We start from the raw sequence: 14,676 nt of genomic DNA on the forward strand, positions 1-14,676 counted from the left end.
TTGTAAAATACAATTTTGTAGCTCCTTGCCTTTTTTTTTTATTTTTTATTTTCTGACAAGCCTCTCTCTGGCTTAAAATAACACAAGCATTCTGGTTTTAAAGTTGAAGAAACCTGGCAGTGAAACTATTTGTGCATCTTATATTCTCACTGTTCCTGTTATGGAACTTGGTAATGGATGGGGATTTCAGAAGTGATTAATGATGTGCAGGTAGGTCTGGCTGAAGGTCAGTAGGACATTTCATTGATGCAGCAGCTGCAGGAACTCTCTGAAGTCCCCAAGATAATGACTTAGTTGAGAATGTCTTTGGGAAAAGGAGGTGACTGGAATACCTGAAGTGTGTTGTTATTGGTGGAGGATTTGATTAGATGGCTGCAAAGGCATTTTAGAGGTAGGATTTCAGTGTGGAAAAGGACTTAATACTGAGGGTTGATTTACATATGGGAAACTGGCAAGTGTTTCAGAATACAATTGCTGTGCTGCTTTTCTGAGCACAGAAAGCCAGGTCTGTGTCCCTGAGAGGTGTCTGTGCTCAGCACTGTCCAGCACCCGTCCTGGGGGCCAACATTTGGGCACAGGGGCTGCAACAGACTGTGCTGCTGTGGAGAGTCAGGCAAGTGCTGCCAGGGAGCCGGGTTCCTCTGCTCATCCTGTCACTAGCAGGATACTGGAGCTCCAGTACTAATGCTGGTCTTCTGTTTGTTTTCTTTCCCAGGAGAACTGTGTGTATAGCACAGTATCCCTGGCTTGGGGTTTCTGTTTTGGTGTATTGTTGGTTTGTCTTCCACTGGTTTGTGGTGGTTGTGACTTTTGTTTTACTGAGAAGGGCAAATCAGAAAGGTTTCTGCTGGAGGTTACCCTCCTAATTTTTCTGGAGTCCTATTCCTTGGGTTTGTGAGCTTTTGGAAAACTGCTTCTTGCCTAAAGTTTCCCAGTGGGAAACACTGCCCTCTGCCAGAGGGGCAGCTGTTTCTACTGGCATATTAGTGCTTCTTTTTGCGTTCAGAAAGAGAGACAAGGGTCTTAGGACCGGCTGACTTTGAGCAGGGAAGAGGTTTGATGAGCTTGTAGGAGCCTAAGCAGCTGCTAAGGAGCTCCAAAGGAGCTGCCCAGAGAGGTCAGACAATCATTAGTGGATTTAGCTTATTCCTTGTGGTTTAACTTATCAGAATTCCTTTAATTGCCGTTTTCCCCATATTCCCCCCAGGCTGTGAAATACCTTCATGTTTTGGCTTGTGGATATTTTGCCAGCTTTACTGGCAGGGCCCCTTCTTATCACGTGTTGAAAAGGGCTTTCAGTGCTGGGGAATGGCGTGGGCTGCTGGTGGGAAGGATCCTAGGAAAAGTGAATTCCTCGAAGCGCTTCTCTTTGCAGAGAGGCTTTTAGTTTTGCCTGACTGACGTTTTTTTCAGCCAGTGCTTCCTCGCCTTTGCAGTCAGGAATTTGAAAGGGAGTATTTTATCTGGTATCAAAAGCAAGGCTGGGTGGTGAGCGAAGAAAAACATTTGCGTCTTCCATCTTGGTATTTTGATCCGTTTGGAGAAAGCCAGTCCTATGCTTTAAGGCTGCTTTTAAGTGGCATTTGGATATGTTGTACTTTTTTGAATGCCTCCCTTGTCTCTGCGTGGTGAGATGCTGCTAATGCTTCACCTCCTTCAGCTTTCCTGCCACCTCTCAGTTCCCTGTAGGGAGGTCACAGGGGAGGGGATGGAAACTCCACTGGAATTGTTCCCTTCATTGTCATCAAAGCGCCTTTGCCGTCAGCCTGGGGGGAAATCTGAAGCTTTTCAAGGCAGGTTTGTCCCGCACGGTGTGTAGGGGTGGATAAAGGGGCCATTTTCACACACCCTTGTCCCAGTGCTTCCCTTTGGGTTTGCATTGGCGGCTGAAGCTGCCTGAAGCCTAGTGAGCGATGCTCCTTCCCTCTCGCAGAGGAGCAGAAAGGGTAAATGGATTTGTGCTGCTTTTGTGCTACAAAAGGGGCGAGTCCTTCACCCGAGCAGCGAGCGCTCTGAGCTGGGGCTGGGCACGCAGGCTCCGGGGCTTTGCCTCTGGATTTCAGGCTCTCCCAGGCTTGGTGAAACGCCTGGCTCTCGGAGCAGATGCAGGAGCAGAGGGTTCTCTTCCTCTCCGGACTGACCGCCAGGCTGCAGCTGAAATAAAAACAATAGCTTCAAGCTGCCAGGGGCAGTGGTGGGGAGAGGGGGGCAAGGCATTCAGTTTCATGCTTTATTCACACTGCAGGCTTTTATAAATGCAGCGTAAATCATGCAGAGCAGCCGTGGGCTCCGCAGACAGCATCGCTCAGGCTCTCAGACACATTGATCTGCATGCTGGAAACTGAGCGTGTCCCCTTTGCCCTACCCAGGCTGTGGGGAGAGGCCTGCCAGGTGAGGATGCTGAGCTGCTGCACTGCATATCAGCTCTCCTTCACCTTTGTGAAGCGCTGCCTGCCTCCCCTGTGTACTAACCTATTTTTTCCCCCCGGAATTTTGTGCTCCAGCATTGTTATGGTGAGGTTTGCACAATGCAACGTGTTTTTCCCTCCAGTTGATTTTCTCTGATTAGCCCATTTTTCCTCTTGCCCTCATTCTGTTTTTTCCCGCAGTATGCGAACGCCGTTTGCTGAGAAACTGTGTCAGCCTTCCTCTAATTAAGAGTCTGGCAGGAGCCAGCGCAACAGTAATTTTGGAGATGACGCTTCCAGTTTGGAGCTGACAGTGAGCTGAGGTGCTGCGGCAGGGGCTCGTGCTGGGGATGCTGGAATGTTCTCCGGCTGAGCAGGACAGGGGGACCCACAAGGAGCCTGGTGCAGGAGCAGTGAGTACCATGGGTGTTTGGGTGTTTAAACCGTGTCCTCTTGAAAAGCAGCTGCAGGAATGGTTAAATCCGTGGTTATGTCACAGGTTTAGCCCTTTGTGAGGGAGTCTCTGTGTGTGTGTAAAGGACAGGAATAAATTGTAGTGGCCCTAAGTCGGCTGCATTTCTCTGAAATAGTTGTAATGTTGGAAAGTAAGATGGAGAGCTCAACAATCAAATGGCCTGAAAAAGGGCAAATAAGGAGAAGCCATTCAATGGTGCTCCGTGATACGGCTTCAGACTCCATAGTTCTTTTATTAGCAGGAAAGCTCAAAGCAAAGAAAAGGAGACAGGAGCTGGGGATCTGCTTGCCTCAGGATGTTGTGGATGCTAAAAGCTTAGAGGTTCAAAGAGCATTTTATGGCAGAAAAATGCAGTGTGGGTCTGTGAAATGAAAGCAGTTCTCCCTGGCTGAGAAAGCTTCAGGCTGCTGATCCCTGGAGGGTGGAGCATGTGCTGGGGAGATATCCCAGATGTCTGTCCTGTTCCTTCACCCCCTGCAAGGTGCTAGGATTTGGTCCAGTGTGGGGTTAATGCCTGTATGCTTTAGGTGAACAGCTGAGGGATTTCGTGTCATCTCTCAGTTTCCAAACAGTCCATCATGTCCACCATTCCATCTCTCCATCCACTCCTGAGACAGAAGTTGCTGTTGAAGGTGGTGCCAGCCCTTGCTCTGAAGGAGCCCAGTGAGGTGTATGGGGTCAAATGTTTATTTGGCTGAAGAAAACTCAGAGACATTTTTTGATCTTTCTAATGACCCTGTGAGTGAGACTAGGAAAACGAGTTGTGTGGTTCAGGGACTCCAGCAGAACACAGCCAACCACATGCCAGAGTTGACCTCCTTCCTCTCTCCTCCCACCCCATCCATAGACGTTTGCAGCTATGGAGAAGTACAAATAAGAGCAGATGAGGAGATTTTTTAAAAAAAATATCCTTCCTATGTGGTACCTCTAGAGCACAATTCAGCATTTTCCCTCTCTACTTGCTGTGTCAGATTTGCCTCTTGGGGGCAACCTCACCCCACTCCGGCTGAGACCAAAGGGCGTTCAAGTGCTTGGGGGCGATGACTCACTGCGCATCCCTCTCTGCCTTTGCGTTATCTGATCGTTTTTAGTAATCGAGGTCATAATTTGCTGAAAGGATTTTAGGATTTAAGCCGTCAAGGCTGACTGTTAGTGGCTTCTCAAAAATGATGTGATTGGCTCTTGAAGGTCCCTTTCCAGGCTTGGAGTCCTTCAAAGTTTTTTCCTGCTTTGGTGTCCTTCAGAGAGAGGAGGGTAGTATGGAAGGACATGTGTTTTGTGGTTCTGGTTTAATGGGTAGAGCATAAATCTCTTCGAGGAAGATTTACAGTGTGCTCCTGGCTCTTTTGCCTGGGTTGGCTTGGACTGTCACTAAGCCTATCCGATAGTGCTGAGGACACTCTGACTTGTCAGGAGGGAGAGCAAAATTACTGCTCCAGCTCCATTTCAGCTCTGAGTCCCAGAGCAGGCGTCTTGTACAAACTTCGTCCACAAAAAACCATTTGCATTTATTTAAAGGGCGTTGAGGTATATGATGGAATAAAGGAAGTATTATTCATGCTTCGTGCTGTGGTTCCTAATAGTACTTTACACGCTGATATGACCTACAAAGCTTGTTGTTTTGTGCCTGCAGTGCTCTGATGTTCTTCCTACCTTGAGGGTCAGAAATGACAAGAATAAATGATCATGATGAGCGTCTTGCAAATCCCTGCTCCCTCTCCTTGGAAATGTCCTTGCCAGGGCACAGCTCAGTGACCTTGCTGGCACAGGCAGCAGCGGGGCAGCATCCTTGTCCAGCCCACAGGACTGAACAGAGTGACCTTCCTGTAGATGTGAGGGCAAATCCATTTATCCATAGGTGTGTTTCACCTTCTCCCCGAAGCACAGGGATGCAGCTTGGGCTGGGCAGGGGGCTTGGCCCAAGCTGAACACACACAGGGCCCCTCCTCTGGAAAATACCAGGGAGGAGGTGGGAGCAAGTGAGGTTAACCATGGACCCCAAAGCATAGGGACTACTCCAAAGGGGGGTGCAGGGCCTGCAGCCTGTGAGTGCCCAGTGAGGGACTGAGTCAGCCTTGCTGGGGCAGCAGCTCCTGGCTCCAGCCAGCCTGGGCACTTGGACAGCAGCAACCACGCAGCTCATTAACCCAGCCCTCCGGCACTTGCTCTGCTGGCCTTGACACTGTCCTTCTTAATAGCTCCTCTTCTTTGCTTTCTTTTTTTTTTTTTTCCTTTTCTTTTAATAAAGGTAAATTAGCTATATGGATATGCAGGGACATGAATCAAAGGAATTGACTCTCGAACCGTTCGTACAGAGATGTGCTAAAGCACCAGGATGTGATGGATGCAGCCCGCTCAGAAAACACCTAAGGACAAAAACTGCTTGTGAGGCATCTCACTGCAGCCTCCAAAAATCTGATTATGTAGGGGGAGGAAAAAAAAAAATCAGGTTTTGGAATACATTAACTCAGTTGAACAGCACAGAGAGAAGGTACCAGTAAGAAGCAAATCAATTCCTGAAGGCTGCTGGGAAATTTCACTGAATTGAAGCTTCAGAGTAAGGCTGGCTGCACTTAGAAGAGTTATGTTTCACCTGAAATATTTAACACTGGGCATTTGAAGTGCTCTGTGTGTCCAAAGAGCCCACCAAAAATACGCTTAGGAGGAGATTTTAGAGGAACCCTGGGCTCATGCCATGCTGTTGATGGGTGAACCAGATATTCACGTTGTTCGGTTTTGTTGGGTTTTTGTTGTTTTTTAGTTTCTTGGGGTTTTTTTTAAGAAAAGCATGGGCAAGATAAGTCCCTCGCCTCCATCACAGGGAAGCAAAAATTACCATGCAATGAATGCTGGTCTGCTTTTGGGACATGTGCTGACAGATCTGTTGTTAGGAGTGAGATGTTTCCATAGCAAAAGCATCATCATAAATGGCACTGAAATGCAGCAGAGATGCCGTGGTGGCCCCGGGGACCATCTTCCCAGACCATTCTGAGCATCCTTCCAGAGAATATGGGAGAATGATGGCAGGGGGAATCAGAGCAGCTCATGGTGATGCTCCCCACAGCACTGCCACAGCACCGGGGCTCTGCTGGCAAGGCTGTCAGCTCAGCATTTTTCAGTCCTTTCTGACTTCAACAGAAAACTACAACAAAAGGCAAGCTTGAAATAGCTCATTTTATCTCTGCAGACAAACAACTTGCTTTGAGCATCATTGTCACTCAGCCTAAATTACTTTTAGATGTTTTTAATGACTGGGTAACGTTTTTCAGCTGTTCATTCTGCAGCACCCTGCTGAGGGACAGTCCATCTGTAAAGACCAAGGACTCCAATATTGTGGTTGCTCTTCCTGACATTCATTTGGCTTTATTATTTGATACGTGATTCCCTGTGGCAGAGATGTTTTCAGCTAAATTTACAGCTACAAGCTCTTTTCTTTGCATAAAGGGGATCTGTTTCCAAAAGGGCTGGGAGGCTGGCTATGCATGTACCAGTGGAAGGTCAGGGATGTAGAGGAGAAAGTCTGGGAGATTGAAGGTGACAGTCCAAGTCCTGTCTGCACTGAGGGTGACATTACCATTTGTGCTGGAAGGATTTTAGCCCATCATTTGTTACCTCTACCTTTCACTTTACTTGTAATGCTCAGCACGGAGAGCTGTGACTTGCAAAATGATCCCACCGGGGCCATGGTTTGTGACATCAGCCATGCAGGTCTCTCGAGTCCCTCTTTTCAAGGCAGGCACAGCTTTTGCATTCGTTTCTAAAGGCAACATCTAAGCCACTCGCCTTCACCATCTCTGGCTTTTGCAGTGCTTCTGGGAGACTGTATTTTTAAATCCTAGCTCATAAATTTTGGAAGCTACTTTCCTTCCCCACCCCCTCGCCCCTATCAAAGTGTCAGAGCTGAAGAAAAACTGCGAGAGTGATGGATGTGCCCGGCTCTGCTTGCCAGTGCTCTGCTGTGTGTGGGGGGGTTATTTACTGCACTGCTGGGGTTGTTTCTTCTTTGGTGGCAGAGGCAGCAGTGTAGGGGTTCAGTGCCTGGGAAGGAGGGGTAGGATGCCCACGGGTCATCCAAGCATTCGGCTGGAGGAGGCAGGGCTGGGAGAGAGGTTGCTTTGGCACAGTTGACACAGAGAGCAAAACGGTGAAGCCGTGGGGACATGGATCCTGTCTGGTGGCTTGGCCCAAAGCGTGGATGCTGGGGACCATAACATCTTCCTGGCCTCAGTTCTGGGGGGTGCAGGGCTCACCCAAAAGGGCAGCTTTTAACAGCCACCAGTCTTCTCCCATCCCTCAAGCAACCCCAGGTATTTGTGTTACTGCTCTAGGCAGTGTGTGGCAGGGACCTGACCTGCCATGCAGGGGAAAACACAGGGGCCTGTGCCCCACAGCAGAAACAGAGAGAGACACTCCTGTGCTCCCTGGCCAGGCTGGAGCCTGCCTGCTTTTACTGGGAGCAGCTGGATGATGGGCAGAGGGGTTGTCAATGTCCAGCCCAGCAAGACACTTCTCCTGGAGCTATGCCTCTGTTTCTTCCTTACCTGCAGCCACCTTTGTCCCGCTCCTGCCCCAGAGCTGGGACAAGACCCCACAATGAGCTTCAAAACTCCATTTTCCAATAGAACTCCCAATGCCTGCTGGCGTTTCCCCCCCCCATGCTGCAGGAGCATCCCAAAGCAGCTCTGCCTGGTTGAAAGGCAGGTCAGGACCCTGCCCTCCCGCAGTCTCACCAGCCCTTCCCTGAGGGCACGCTGCCGACAGATCCGGAGCCAGGGAGATGCTTTCCGCTGGCTTAGAGAGGTTTGCAGACAAGCAAACCAAACCTGCCAGCTCGCTGTGCGAGCGCCTGTCCTCCGTGAACTCCCGTGCGTCTCTTGCAGCCGGGCTTGTGGGAACGGATCGGAGGCTGCTGTGACTCAGCTGCTTCTCCCTTGAGAAAATCTGCCCTGGCACGGCGCTTGGCTCTGCGGCGGGGCTGCCGGCACCTGGCAGCCTTCATCAACAAATGGCCTTGGGCAGAACATCCCAATTTCCACTGCCAAGCATTTATGGGAGGAGAAATGCAGCATGTGATTTTGCAGGAAGTGGAGGCAGCAACTCTGTGCTGTACTGAGCTGGGGGGAAAAGTCCCATCCCTCCCTGAAGCTGAGCCTTGGGCTGGAGGGGCTGCAGCACAGGCTGGCTCTTCTGGTCTGCCCCTGCCTTTTCCCATCTCCTTATTACTTTCTCAGACAAATTCTTCTGCAGTTGTAATTTTCCTCGCTGGCTCTTAGCCTGAAGAAACAGTGGTTTGGAAAGTTTGCTCAATGACTTGAAGGGAAGAGGCTCCCAAGCCTTTCATGCTCTGTGCCCATTGGAATATTTTTTTTTCCCGGGGCTAATCTGTGGAGCATCACACTTGGCTTGATGAGTCCCTGACGCTCTCAAGAAACAAAGCCAAGCCTGGTGAGTGTGTACTCAGCTGCTGGGAAGCCCCAAGTGCTGCTGTCGGAGTCCAGGCAACACCATGTGGTCTTTTCTGTTCCTCTGCCCCACACGGATCTGCCAGCCTGGAATCTGCGCGGGCTGGGCTGCTCCTGTGGTGGACAAAGGGGACTGATGAGGTGGTGGGTGCTGGAGCAGCAAGACTCCCCTGTGCCGTGGGGCTGGTGTGCTCCCCATTGGGCTTTTTTTCCAAAGGAGGCAGGTAAAGCAGCAGTGCGGGTCTCACAGCGTAGCTGAGGGATGGAGGGACCTGGAGAAAGGCTGTTTGGCTTGTTACTTTCTCATGTCGAAAGGGGAAAGTACCCGTTTTTCCGCTGGTGGTTTTGACTTTATAACAAGCCTCTCGCTGTGGTGTGGGCTGGCATGGCCTTAGCCTGAGTTTCACAACTCCTTTGTGGGTTTCATAAAGCCCCAGCGGCTGGAACACCGTGATTTTGTAACTCCCAGCTGGCTTTTAAACTAGTCTGGAGAGGAGCTTGAAATGGTTGGATGCCTGCTGCCTCTCAGACTACAGAGGCTGGCAAACCAAATCCCAGATCTGGAGTTTTATCTGAGTTTCCTTACCTGGGGCAAGGGAAAGACAGACTGCAGATACTGCTGAGCAGAAGCCAGGCCTGCCTTAGGAAGCAGTTTCCTACCAAAGGCTGGGGATCCTGGTCAGCCCCATGGGTTTGATAAGCACCAATGCCCTGTTAGTGCTGCAATCCCAAAACAGAGCCCTTTGTGACATGCTGCTCCCATGGTGTGCACCCTGCCAGTGTATTTCTAATTTAATCCTGGCTGCTATTTGATCCTGCTAAGTTGTTTGTATTTACACCTCTGTGAGCCATAATGAAATCCTCTGTGTGACCAAACCTGGGTTCCAGTACTGGGAGAGGTGACACAGAGCAGTGGGGAGAGTGGGGATCCTCTGACAGTCACCCTGGACACCCCTGTGCGTGGGACATCCGCTGAGGTTTTGGTTGTGCCAGATAAGCCTGAGAGGGGGCAGGAGGGCTGGGGACTGGCATGTTTTGGGACTGCAGGCAGGGTGAGGGTCCCTTAGAGCCCAGGGTAACTATCGGTGCTGAGCTACAACCAAGCCAGACAATGGTTCCTCCCCAGCAGACCCTGAGGCACTTGAGGCACGGTGTCCTGCATGAAGCACCCTAAATTTTGTTGTTGTGTGCTCTGCGGGTCCTTGTGTGCTCTGCGGGGTCCGCGTGTCTCTCCAGGGAGGCTGAAGGCTGGCGGAGGCTGGGGAAGTGTCTCTGGCAGGGAGCAGCCGGCAGCGCTGCTGCCCTGGGTGCTGAGCTGCAACCTGAGTTGCAGCTCAGCAACCAGGTCGCCGTCTCCCAGGCGTGGGGCGGGCGCAGCATGCGGCTGGGAGAGCTGATCCGTGCTAATCCCATCAATATTTCACGGTGTCATGGCCCTGTTATAATTCCTCACATCATTTGGGATGCCGGCTGGGATGGGGGTGTGGTGCCAAGTGAAACATGAGCGCTGCCACGGCTTTGCCCTGGCTCCCTGGGCATCTCAGGGGTGAAAGGGGCTGTCTGTGAGCTTTTCTGCTGGCTGCCGTGGGTAAAGTTGTGTGGCACAAACAGGTGAGCCCAAAAATGCCGGCTGCTGGCGTCTGCCTGGTTTTGCCATGTGCCGGAGTGGTGGGGCTGTGCTGTGCTGGGGCTGTGACATGGCAGAGCCTGCTCCACTCGGTCCTCTCTCTGTGGGACACAGTGTTTAGGTGACAACAAGAAGAAATTAATCAGTAACCAGTCTCTGTGCTGGTGATGATGGCATGAAAGCATTTCCTTTTCCTGAAGGCTGTTTGGGGTAACAGGGAAGAGAGCACTACAGACAAAATCTGGCATGGTTTTGGGAATGGGGGTTTCCCAAGGCACCATGTCATGACTCAAAGGGTCCCTGCTTTGGGCTGGGATAGGAGTCGTAGGGCTGTAAATCCTATGAGGAGTGGATGATGGAGCTGGAGTTGTTTAACCTGGAGGAAAGGATGTTCTGGAGAGACCGTGTCACTCTCTGTGATTGCCCGAAAGGAGGTTGTAGCAAGGTGAAGGTCAGCACCTTCTCCCAAGTAACAAGTGATAGGACAAGAGGAAATAGCCTCAAGCTGCACCAGCGGAGGTTCAAGTTGGACATCATGAAGAATTTATTGTCTGTAAGTGTTGTTAAGTATTGGGATGGACTGCACAGGGAAGTGGTGGGGTCACCATCCCTGAAGATGTTCAAGAATCGACTGGACATAGCAGTGCTGTGGTTTTGTTGACCAGATGTGGTTTGGTCAAAGGTTGGACTCAATGTTCTTGGAGATCACTTCTGACCTTAATGATTCTACGATTCTAGAGCTGCCCCAATAGGAAATTCCCCTTCCAGCACCTTCCTGGCTCTGGGCTAGGGCTGAAGCAGGAGCCAGACCTCCATGCTTGGCAGAACCAATCCATGGATAGGAGGGATGCAAGTACAGGAGAGGCTTGGATCTGTTTGGGCTCCTGCTGCCTGGAAAAGTGCCTCTCTGACTCTTGGGAAAGCCATGCAAAGAAGAGGAAGGTCCTAGCCTTCAACCTCTTGGAGCCCTAAATTCCTTCAGTTAATCTCATGGGGGCAGCAGAGCAGGCAAAGCTCTGAAAATAGATCTGTTTCCAGCTGCCAATGACTCGTGTTAATTAATTAAAGACTCGCAAGCTCAGGCCTGTAAAAGCGCAGTGCTGGTTGCGCGAGGCTCAGCTTGCTCTGCACTCACACACTAATTATCCTACTGCAAGGCCAGCAGCTAACGAAGCTCCAATTTGTGCTGGGTTCGGCTTCCAGCCATGTGGGAGGCAGGGAGTGCCGTTGCAGGATGGGATGGGTGCAGTGCCCTGGATAAGGGGGAACTTTGGGCAGCACTGTCCTAGCCCTGGCACCCCCTTCCGCAGCACTCATGGACCAGTTCTCCCCATAACAGGCCCCACAGTCTCCAGCTGTGCCTCTGCTGAGGTAGGGAAAGGGTTTTGGAGAGGATGTGGAGGACCAGCTGCCTTGCAGCACCTGAACACCCCATACCTAGGTAAGACAGGCTGGCCAAGAACATCCCTGCTTGGCTCCCGGTGCGTGGGCCTCCCACTTCCGCAGGGTGGGCAGAGGGGCGAGGCAAAGGGAGGCGTGGAGGAGACGCTGGGGTTTTGCCCAAGGACAGGAGGAAATGGTAATTAGCCGCTGGAGCACAGAGGAGGCAGGGACGGGGAGGCAGGGAGTGCTCCAGGAGGTGGGTAGTGTCTGCTCTGAGAGTGGGGACAAGGAATGGGTCTTGAGATATCCTGCTGGGAGAAGAGGTGGTGGCTGTTTGGGGAGTGTGTGCAAGGGTGACAGAACCAGCTGTTATTAGGAGCACTAGGATGAGTCCCCCCTCAGCTGAGACCCATTGGTGGGTGAGGACTGGGGGGATTCAAACCTCTGTTACCCTCTCTCCCGCCTACAGTGTTTGTAGGAGATAGGATCCTGGCAGTCAGAGGCCCTGAGAATTGGCATGCTAGTCAGGCTCCCCACAGGAACACCCTGGCCCTGCCGTCCTTACTGACCCTTAAGGTCCAGAAGGTGGTGGAATCTCAGCTAGGGCTGACCCTCATCCCCAAACGATGCTCAGCAACTGTAGCACAACCTGCTCAGCCCAATGCCCTGCTATGGGTCTGGCTCCAGGTCTGCAGGGTGTGGGGTTGGGGTGGTCTTTGTCCCCTTCCTGGAGACCTCACCCCTGGGACAGGTTGGTGTGGAGTGGAGGGGATGAACTGGCATCCAGCGGTGATGGCGCTGGGACTGGGCACCACATGGCTTTGTAAGCACAGGCTGGCACCACCTCCCTGCCAGCTCCGGGAGAGCTGTAATTCAGCATACACAGGTACAGCATTTCCCCACCTCCTGCTCCAGCTGATTTCCAACTGCCCTAGATCCAACCTGCTGATTACACACAATGTTGGCTCAGAGTTTGGTTTTGGGAGGCCTGCTGCTGCTGTGAGGGTTGAGGAGGGAGGGTTGGCCAGGTGCTGGAAGCTTACGAAAGGAAAGCAAACACAGGCCTGGACCTGGCAGCTCCTCCACAGGGGGAGGAGCTGCAGAAGCCACCCAGGATAAAACGGCTCCACACAGGGCCCCAGAGAAACCATTTCTGTGTTTCCAAACAACCTTCTGCCATGCATGAATGGCAAGATGTGCTGAGAGCAGAGAGAAGATGGGGCACGGTGCCTGACTCGGGTGCACAGTGCAGGGTGCTGGGGTGACTTTGGGGAGCAAGACACCTCAGTGAGCACCGTGGCACTGGCGGGGGGCTGTGCTGTGCTGACACAGGTGCCTCTGACTGGGGGCGTTGGCGTGATGGCACAGGCAGCATGTGCTTGCTGTGCTGGCAGAGTAGGATGACACTTATCCATGTTCAGTCACGCTTTTTCATAGTCCTGAGTCCACAATGTCAACCCTTTGCCTCTCTGACTTTGCAAAGGGAATTCACACGGGCTTTTGCGGGCTACATCACCCAAACCACCCGTGCTGAGTGAGCCCTCGGCCCACCCTACGTGTTGGGGGCTGACCGGGGGGCTGCACGGTAGCATCCCTGCCTGCCGCGACTCTGCCGGGGCACATGCTGCCACCTGGTTCCACGCAACGCAGGCAGGGCGCCCCTGCTCCGCTCCGCTCCCCTCCTCCTCTTCCTCTTCCGAGCCGAGCCGAGCCGAGCCGAGCCCTGCCCTTGCCCGCCGTGCTGCCCGCACCTGCTGCGCCACCGCACCAGGCAAGTACCGAGGGGACGCGAGCAGCGCCGGCCGGGGCGGGCGCGGGTCCGCAGGCCGGGGGGGTGCTGGGTTCGGGCGCCGCGGCCGCAGGTGGGATCCGGGGACTCCTCCTCCTCCTCGCGGCCCCACGCGGCGGCCGCTGCCTGCGCGGCGCTGCCGGCAGGGGGCGGTGCGGGGCCCGGCGCGGCTCGGTTGCGGCGGGGTGCGGGCGCTGCGTGTGTACCCGCCCCGGCAGGGTGCTCAGCCCACGGGCAGGGTCTGGAGTGCTGGGTGCGGGTGTTGAATCGCTCGGTGCTGGCTGTGCTGGCTCAGAGTCGGGTCTGGGTCTGCAGGTAGGGTTTGGGGTGCTGGAGCTCAGCTGCTGAGTCCGCAGGCAGGATTAGTGGTGCTGGGTCCGGCTGCTGAATCCACGGGCAGGGTTGGGTTGTTGGATCTGGGGTGCCGGGTCTTGGTTGGGGTCCACAAGCGGGGTTTGGAATGCTGGTTCTGTCTGCTCGGGTGCTGGATCCGGGTGCTGAATCCACAGGCAGGTTCTGGGGTGCTGGGGGTGGGTGCTGCTCACAGGAAGGGTCCAGAGAAAGAGGAGTAGGGCTCTGACTTGCTGTGGTTGAAATCCAGGGAATAATGCGTTTGGGGAAACGAGGGCAGAACCTCAGAAGCGGTAAGGAAAGGGGTTCAGGGTAGGTCTGATGAAGGTGACGATTTGGGGATGATGAGCAGGAGGGGAGGTGGGATGTGCTCTTTGTGGTGGCAGTGCAGGAGCTTTCTTTGGGGACAGGTGTGGGGTGAGGTGGGTCTGGGGCACCTGGGTAGGAGTGACAGGGGAACATGCTGGGGGGACCATGCTGAGGGAACACGATGCTGGGAGCTGCGGACACACAGGGCACCAGCTCTGGGCAGGGAGAGCTGCTGGATACTGCCCTTCCCTCCCCCTGCCCAGCAGGCTGGGGGGATCAGGGATCTGTAGGGATGAGAACTGCTGGGGGTGTTTGGGAACGCTGAGCATTACCTGGGGTCAGCTGGTGTTTCAGATGGCTGGGATGAGGTACTAAACCGATGCAGGTGGTGCATGCAATCCCTGCCCCCTCTCCTTCCCTTTGGAAATCAGGGGGTGGTCATGGAATGTGGCTTGTCTGAGCCTTGACTCGTCGAGATTCATCTCCTTGGGATGCATTGCTGTGGGGGCTGCAGATGGCCCTCAGGCAAAGCAAACCAGCCTGTGCTGGGGGCTTCTCTGCAATTTCCTGCCAATCCAAAGGTAGAAAGTACCTGCAGCACTGGAATTCGGGGCTCTCTTTGCTCTCTCCATTAGTGCCCAGGTGAGCCAGTGACTTGTGCCTGGCCTTTAAACCAAGAGCGTCAAGTGGGAGGGGGAACGATGAAAAGGCTCTTCGGGTGCCAAAAAACCCAGTCTCCTAAGACAAAGAGGCTTCCCAAAATGGATGAGAAGTGCAGTTCTGCTCAGATGCAGGGAAATTATTAATAACAACAGCGGCATTTTTGGTGCTAGTTGGCCTCCACTGCGGGCTCCGGCTGCTTTGCTTCCCTC

The 14,676-nt window shown here is 53.1% G+C and overlaps 1 protein-coding gene across 1 annotated transcript in view; it reads left to right on the plus strand.

The window, feature by feature from the left end:
• Positions 1 to 2,662: 2,662 nt before the first annotated feature.
• Positions 2,663 to 14,676, plus strand: part of SEMA4G (semaphorin 4G) — a 29,211-nt gene continuing 17,197 nt past the window's right edge. Inside the window, exon 1 of the mRNA XM_041461637.1 lies at positions 2,663 to 2,821. The gene's annotated coding sequence lies outside the window, so the exon portion shown is untranslated. The remainder of the gene's footprint in view (positions 2,822 to 14,676) is intronic.

Source organism: Pyrgilauda ruficollis, unplaced genomic scaffold (assembly GCF_017590135.1).
Source record: "Pyrgilauda ruficollis isolate IOZ18807 unplaced genomic scaffold, ASM1759013v1 scaffold15, whole genome shotgun sequence".
Lineage (NCBI taxonomy): Eukaryota > Metazoa > Chordata > Aves > Passeriformes > Passeridae > Pyrgilauda > Pyrgilauda ruficollis.